General features: G+C 45.6%; 1 protein-coding gene across 1 annotated transcript in view; it reads right to left on the reverse strand.

The window, feature by feature from the left end:
• Positions 1–4,699, reverse strand: part of ALS2CL (ALS2 C-terminal like) — a 62,973-nt gene extending 58,274 nt beyond the window's left edge. The window contains exon 1 of the mRNA XM_084621969.1: positions 4,622–4,699. The gene's annotated coding sequence lies outside the window, so the exon portion shown is untranslated. The remainder of the gene's footprint in view (positions 1–4,621) is intronic.
• Between the last annotated feature and the right edge of the window lie 3,307 nt (positions 4,700–8,006).

Below are 8,006 nucleotides of genomic sequence, written 5' to 3' on the forward strand. Positions count from 1 at the left end.
GTCCTATGCTTCAAGGTTATGGGCTTAAATTGCAGCAAGGGCGGCTTAGGTTGGACATTAGGAAAAACTTCCTGTCAGAGTGGTTAAGCACTGGAATAAATTGCCTAGGGAGGTTGTAGAATCTCCATCTTTGGGGATTTTTAAGAGCAGGTTGGACAAACACCTGTCAGGGATAATCTAGATAATACTTCCTTGAGTGCAGGGGACTGGACTAGATAACCTCTCGAGATCCCTTCTAGTTCTATGATTCTATAAAGGGATGTGCTGTGAAACTTCCTAACACAACCTGAAGCCAAGCAAAGCTTAAGTGTGGAACTGGTCATGAGCCAAGAATGCTGAAAAGCTCATCAAAACGTCAGTCAACTGGGGGTTGCATTTGCACAAGTCAAGTCACATTCTAGGATCTTGACAGAATTTGATGAGTTTGGTCCTAATGAGGCAGCAAAATTTGGTAGTTTTCATTAGGTTTAGAGGATTATTTTCAATTCATTCAAATGCAGCTTTCATGAGATTTGGGGTGAGAAGGTAGGACGGACTCCAGTGAACTGAAACAGCAGAGTTTTGCAGGGCTGGAATTGCTAGCCTGGTGAAATATAATCTAAAGCATAGGTAAATTAAATCAACAACAGATCTATAGATCCCAAGACCAGAAGGACCATTGTGATCATCTAGTCTGACCCCCTGTATAATGCTGGACAGAGAACTTCCCCCAAACAGTTCCTAGAGCCCATCATTTAGAAAAACATCCAGTCTTGATTTAAAAATGGTCAGTGATGGGGAATCTACTTCGACAACCTTTGGTAAATTGTTCCAATGGTTAATTACGCTCACTGTTAAAAACTACACCTTATATCTAGTCTGAATTTGTCTAGCTTCAATTTCCAGCCACTGGATCACGTTAAACCTTTCTCTGCTAGACTGAAGAGCCCATTATTAAATAGTTGTTCGCCATGTAGATACTTATAGACTAATCAAGTCACCCCTTAACCTCCTCTTTGTTAAACTGAGTAGATTGCCTTCTAGTGATGGACTCAAGGAGCTCAAAAAGAAAAGGAGTACTTGTGGCACCTTAGAGACTAAAATTTATTTGAGCATAAGCTTAAGCATAAAAAGCATAAGCATAAGAAGGCAGGTTTTCTGATCCTTGAAACCTTGAAAGCAGCTTTCAGAAATCAAATGGGAACAGAATGAGATTGCGCTCAGGGGACATGACTTCAACACTCTTCAGCCTGCTGCTGTGGCAGTGTAATTGTATGGGGACTTCAGATGCGATGGTGGAAACCTTACACAGCAGGTAGTTAGGGGACCAACACCAGTCACTACACAGCTTGAAACATCACCAGGGCCAACCCTTAAGGGTATTCCACGCATCGAGCCAATCTGCCACTTTATAGGTAGTCAGCATGATGGACACAGCATGGCCAGCAACTCAATTGGTGCTCCAGGGCTTCCTGAGAAGTCTCCTTGGTACAGAGGGACAGATCTCAGCGGGTGTGAGCCTCAGCTGCGTTGACCTCAACGGAGCGATGCTTGTTCACACCAGCTGAGGATCTGGCGCTAGTGTGCCACCAAGATGGGGCAGCAAGCTGGACTGTTCTCACCCATTCAGCTGCCCTGAGGGGCCCAAGTCAGAGTTGGACATGTTTTGCCCATGCACCTGTTGAGTCCAGGAACTCAGTATTTGTGTGAGCAAGTCAGACAGTTGTGCACGAGACAGGGAGCTAGGTATAATTCTATAAATAGTGGTTACCCCACTAGCATAGACAAAAGCAACGTTTAGGCCTACTTCGCAATCCAGCCCTTCCCAACCCTCTTACAAGTATAATAGAGGCTCTCTCTCTGAAAGATCCAATTGGCGTATGATGCAAGACCAGTTAGAAGAGGGGGTAGGGGAGTACAAAAGAACAATGCGTACAAAGCAGTGATTTTCCTAGCTCTGGGCAGTCACTTGAAGCCCTCTGTAGATCAGCCCCATATGATGATCCCTATAATGCTGTCAAGAAACTTTCCCTAGGGTATCTGGCCAGACTGACTGATAGGGGTAGAGATCCAGGGAGCTCATCAAGAGGTTTGGTTTGGATTTTTTGGACAAGACATTTTCCATGCCAGAGATGCCAATTTGTCAAAGCCAAAACTGTTCGCAGAAAGGGCTGGTTCTGACAAGTCGTCAAAACTTCCCATTGACGGTTTCAAAACTAGCAGTTCCATTTTCTGTGTAAAATCAACTTCTACTTGGATATTTAAGGTAGTTTATAGTAACAAAAAAGTTAAAATCTCAACAAGAGGTTTCAGTTGTCCTGAGACAAGTGTTTTTTCAGTTAATGAAAAGTTTGAGATTTTGACTTTCCATCCCAGTTTGGGACAGGGTGGTTCTTTTGTGGGGGGGGTGGGGGGAAGAAGAGAAGAGACTGTAAAAATTCTTAATGGGACAGGGAAACAGTTTCCCAGCCAGCTCCAGAGATCAAGTATGTCAAACTATCAAGCAACAATGACCTCTTGCATAAATAGTCTACACCATTCAAAGCCTAGACTCTCAGAATCATCATGACCTCTAGGTGCTACTGCACTAGATTATTAGATCTTCTGGCCAGGACGATACTAGTGAAGTTAAAAGGAGCAGCTTCTTTAGTCAACAGCAGTAGTAAGTATTTATCCTCTAGTGGACCAGCCACTAAAGGTGTGAGGGATGCACAGCACTTTGCTAGTGTTTGTTGTGGTTGTAATAGATACAGACAGAGCAAGGAATCCAGAAACATCCCGTGTTTTCTCCTGGCAGCTGCAAATTCTGGCTTTTGGATAAAGACTGTTTATCCCCTCGATCTAAGGGAATTATCATAGAATCCTAGAAGTGTCTGGCTGGAAGGGACCTTGAGACGTCGTCAAGTCCACCCCCACCCCACACACCGACACCGAGGCAGGACCAAGTAAACCTAGACCATCCCTGACAGGTGTTTGTACAACCTGTTCTTAGAACCCCCTAATGATGGGGATTCCACAATCTCCCTTGGAAGCCTGTTCCAGAGCTTACCTGCCCTTATAGATATTAGGAAATATTCTAACTAACATTAATTACTTCTTGTCCTACCCTTCAGTGGACACGGAGAACAATTGATCCCCGTCCTCTTTATACAAGCGCTTAACATATTTGAAAAATGTATCAGGTCACCCCACCTTTTAGTCTTGAAAAAAGAAGACATGCCCAGGTCCCCCCCCCCCCTTTAACCTGACCTATGAGGAAAGGGTTTTCTAAACTGAATTAACATTAATCCTTTGAAAAAAAAATCAACAAGGTCCTTGGGTATACTGCCAGGAGTCTGTTGCTGCCACTAGGGGGTGCTGTGGCAGGGAGGACAGAACCTTCGGGCCACGGAATGCCGTTCACCGTTTTCTGCCTAGTGGCTCCCATGGGAGCCCAGGGCCGCATTGCACACACATGCAGGACCAAGACGGTCTCTGCCCCATAGACATTACAATCTAGATGTCTGAGGCAAACGGGAGAGGTATGAGATCAGTGATACACACAAGCTTTGGACAGTAAGCAGGAATCTCACCTGGGTAGTTAGCCAGGTTTGCAGGCATCTCAGCAGAGGTGAGAGTCTTGAGAGATTAGAGGGGTCCATTTAAGGAGTTCACGTACACACACATACTGGCAGCATGGGAGAAAGCATGGAATATGAGGGACTAGGTAACTGGTGGGCCGCAGAGGCAGAAGGGAGGTGGGTCAGGACTCGCAGAAGGCACAAAGCCTGGTCCACATCTCCCCCTGGCACAAGTCAATGTTACATGCATCTCCCTGCTTCTCTCCTACTGCTGGTTCCTATACCTTTCGTCAGGCAGAAATCAATAGGTCACCGACTTGTGCAGAAGGAGAGGGTTAGTTACTGGTATTTATTGGGAGGATGGGCTGGATGGACTAGTGGATAAAAGACTAGACTGGGGCTTAGGAGAGGTGTGGTCTGTTCCTGGCTTGGCCACGGTCTTCCTGGGTGAACTGGGTCACTGTGACTCAGTTTCCCCTTACACACACACCCACCATCTGTAAAATGGGCATAGCACTCCCCTATCTCCCAGGGAACTGTGAGGATAGAAGGCATTAGTGACTGGGAGGTGCTGAATTTTTACAAGTACACAGAGAGGCAATGCAAGAGAAAAATTGTGTTATTTGACAAGATTATTATAAATTATGTTATTGCCCTCCTAGGATTCTGAAGGCTTTTGGAACATGAGTGGATTTCACCTCCACACCCCCATGAAATTAGCAGGGCACTCATTTTACATTTGGCAAATAAAGGTAGAGAGATGAGAGTTTCCTCAAGGCCGCAGCCTGGCTGACAGAGCAGGTTCTATCCCTGACTCCTTGTCTTGTGCCTTATGCAGGATCCCTCCTTCACCTGCCTTGCAAGACAGAGCGCTGAACTTAGAATACCTTTCAGCACCCCTCTCCCACACAGCTGTAAGGAGAGATTTGGCCACAGGAGCGACCCAACCCTTTCGAAAAACGTAGCTCCCTCCTGGGACAATCCACTCAGTTTCCCAAAATATCACTTGACTAGCCGGCTAGCTAGATTTTGTCCTAAATAAGAGCCAGGCTAGCCGAAATGGAGCGAGACGCATTCCTTACCAGGGTGCGTGTTATCAACCTGACCACGCAGCTCCATGGCGCGGAGAGAGAAGCTATTGACAGGAGCGGCCTGCTTTGACTTTTCAGCTACTTGATTTACTAGCTTTTTTTAAAAAAAAAAAATAACCACGTAATAACGGTCTTATCCCAAGGTGCACTGCAAAACATTCTTTGTCAACATGGAAACCGCTGGCAGGCAGCCTGAGCTTGGCAGGACTCCACATTAATGTTTAAACAAGTAATTTGACACTCGAGTTGCTTTTAGGGAATTTAAAAGGAAAGTGTATTTATGGGACACAGAGTATTTGGGATTGCTGTATAAATAGACAGGGAAGTGATTCTGTACTGACACAGATGTTATCATACTTCTGTGGATAGTCAGAGAAGGAAATGGTCGCTGTGGTAAAGTATATAGAGCTTAGCAGGCTCATAATTTGCCTAAGGAAGACTAGCAATGCTATGTACAATTGCTATAGTGCTCCTCCAGCAGGCACATTTCAGGTTGAATCCATCACTCAGGCACATCCTGCCTTCATTTGCCACTACTCTTCCTGATGCATTTTAAATGTTGTAATTGCCATTTATTTCTGTCGGTCTAGATAGCATACTTTTCTGCCGCCACCCCAGTACCTGAGCTCCTCTGCCTTTATTCTCACGGCACCCGTGAGACAAAGCAATGCTATTATCCCCACTACTCAGATGGGAAACTGAGGCACAAACAGGCTAAGTGACTTGCCCTAGGTCGCACATTTAGCTAGGCTTGGCAAAACGTGTTTATTATTTCAATTAAATATCAATGTTTGAAGAAAATGCTTAAAATAATCTATCAATTTAAAATTTCACAGTTGCAAGATATGATGAGTAGGGGGTTTACCACATTTGCAGCTGTGAAACACAAGTAATGGACCACGACAGCTGGTCTTTTGTGTACTTTTACCCTATACAATAGGGTAAAAATACACAGCGTTTTTCAAACTGGGAGTCTTGACCCAAAAGGGGGTTGCAAGCCTATTGTGAGGGAGGCATCGTGGTATTGCCAACCTTACTTCCGCGCTGCCTTCCGCGCCGGGTTGCAAGAGAGCGGTGGCCACTGGCCGGGTGCCGAGCTCTGAAGGCAGCGTTGCTGCCAGCAGCAGCGCAGAAGTGAGGGAGGCCTGGAATATACAATCGTACGGACACGGCCGCGAAATCTGCTATCGATGCCCTGACCAACCCGCGAAAAATGTGTGATTTCGCGGAGATTTAAATAGACCCCTAATTACGAGGGGGTCAGACAATAACTCATGACAGTAGATGCTGACATTCAAAGTTAAAGCTTTCTAGCCGTTACAACACAATGTCGTCATCGCATGTCAAAATATACCAAGTAAATATTCTTACATCAAACTAATAAGTCCCCCGCAGCATTTTTCTTACTTTGCTGATCATTACATTTCTATCCTCTTCAGTGGATATATTTTTTCAGGTAGAGCTGGTTGGAAGATCGCCAAAGAAACAAACATTTTTTCCATCAGAGAATAAAAGTGTCAGAAAACAAAACATCACACACAGTCTGCCAACTTGGCTAGCTCACATGCCCAGCTCCTCAGCAGTCCACTTGGGAGGCTGACAGGACTTCTGGGTTCTCCTCCCAGGCTCCTCCTCTACTCGCCTGTGCACTGCCAAGCTTTCACCCCCCCAGAGCCCCTCCTCGTCCCCATCAGATCAGCAGGCTGGAGCCTGGGTGCTCAGACCCCATGGCAGCCCTGATTCCCAGCATCCACAGCTCTGTGGGAGCCCACCAGGTGAACTACCCCAGAGCTGAGGCTCCAGTCCCTTTCATGGCAAATTTCAAGATCTGGGTTTTATTCAGAACCACATTCATAGAATTGGAAGGGACCTCAGGAGGTCACCAAGTCCAACCCCCTGCTCAAACCAGGATCAATCCCCAATTTTTGCTCCAGATCCCTAAATGGCCCCCCCCAAGGATTGAACTCACAACCCTGGGTTTAGCAGGCCAATGCTCAAACCACTGAGCTATCCCTCCCCCAACCCAACTTTGGAAATCTCTCTCACAGAAGATTCTGATCATCCCCTTTCTCTGCACAGTGCCCAGGCAATATATTTGTTTGGCAAGATGAAGGACATGTTCTTTATTTTTTCAAGGGGTTCCCAAAAATTCAAGATACAAGAGCAAGTGGAGTAGCCCCTGTGGTTTCACAAAAACAACATGCTGCCCATCTTAATGAGGGCTCCCAGAAGAGTTCCCATTGGCCTGTGATAAATCCCAGTCAAAGAGGGCTGAATGAGTGGGAGATCTATACCTTTGTTTGCCTTATTTACATAAAGTCACTTTCTCCAAACTCACACAGGGGTGCTGGAACAATTTGTATAGTGGGGGTGCTGAGGGCCACTTAACGAAACTAAACCCTGTATATAATGGAAACCACTTAAAGCCAGGAGGTGCTGCAGCACCTCCAGCACCCCTAGTTCCAGCACCTATGAACTCACAAGTCCTGCAATATTCCCCAAAGCCTCAGCTCCTGGAGTCAGGGGATGCCATGAGAATCAGCTCTCAGTGAGGCAAGGAGTTTCTAGCCCTCATGGCGGTATAGAAAAGCTTGAGAATCATGAACCCTCTAAAGACTCGGAAGTCAAAAGGCAAAAAAGAGAACTCAAACTTTTTTTTTTTAACTCTCATTTGGGGGGCCCTAGCTTGTTATTTTGGAATACTTGGAAATGGCAATACCTCTTTTCAATAACCACAGCCAAAAGTATCCCTTGGTAAACAAGCGTCCAAGTGCATTTGCTGCAAAGGTCTGTAGTTTGGGCCCTGAAAACTATACCAGTGTACTGATACCCACCACAGCTGTAGTTGTGGTGGGTAAGATCTCAACTACGGAGTATGCGCCCCAGGAAATTTGAAGATAGCTGCCATTCATTAAACTTTTCAGGAGTAAGCCATCTCTTACAAAGTTTGTACAGCACCTAGCACACTTGAAGTTGCTTTTCCAGAAGTATTTTTAGGGGTCCTGAGGATATGTTCTCTGGTGGCAGGGCTAATTTAACAGTACCCAAGGAAGGGATGACTCCCTGAGACCCCAGCAAATCAATCCCACACTCCGTTCAATTTGGAAATTGGGTTTTTGGGTTTTTTAATTATTTTGTGAGCCCATTGCTGGAAAAAAATATGAACTGTGCTGAAAATAGCAGCTCTTCGTGCCATAAACAAGACACTAGTATGTGTCTATTGCATCTTACCTGGGTGTAGTAGAACATGTTCAGTTTGATGGATGGATCTAGACTGTTCTTAGTGGTAGCAGATGACAGAACGAGGAGTAATGGTCTCAAGTTGCAGTGGGGGAGGTTTAGGTTGGATATTAGGAAAAACTTTTTCGCTACGAGG

This window comes from Lepidochelys olivacea (genome assembly GCF_965140295.1).
Source record: "Lepidochelys olivacea isolate rLepOli2 genome assembly, chromosome: 2".
NCBI classification, from domain to species: Eukaryota; Metazoa; Chordata; order Testudines; family Cheloniidae; genus Lepidochelys; species Lepidochelys olivacea.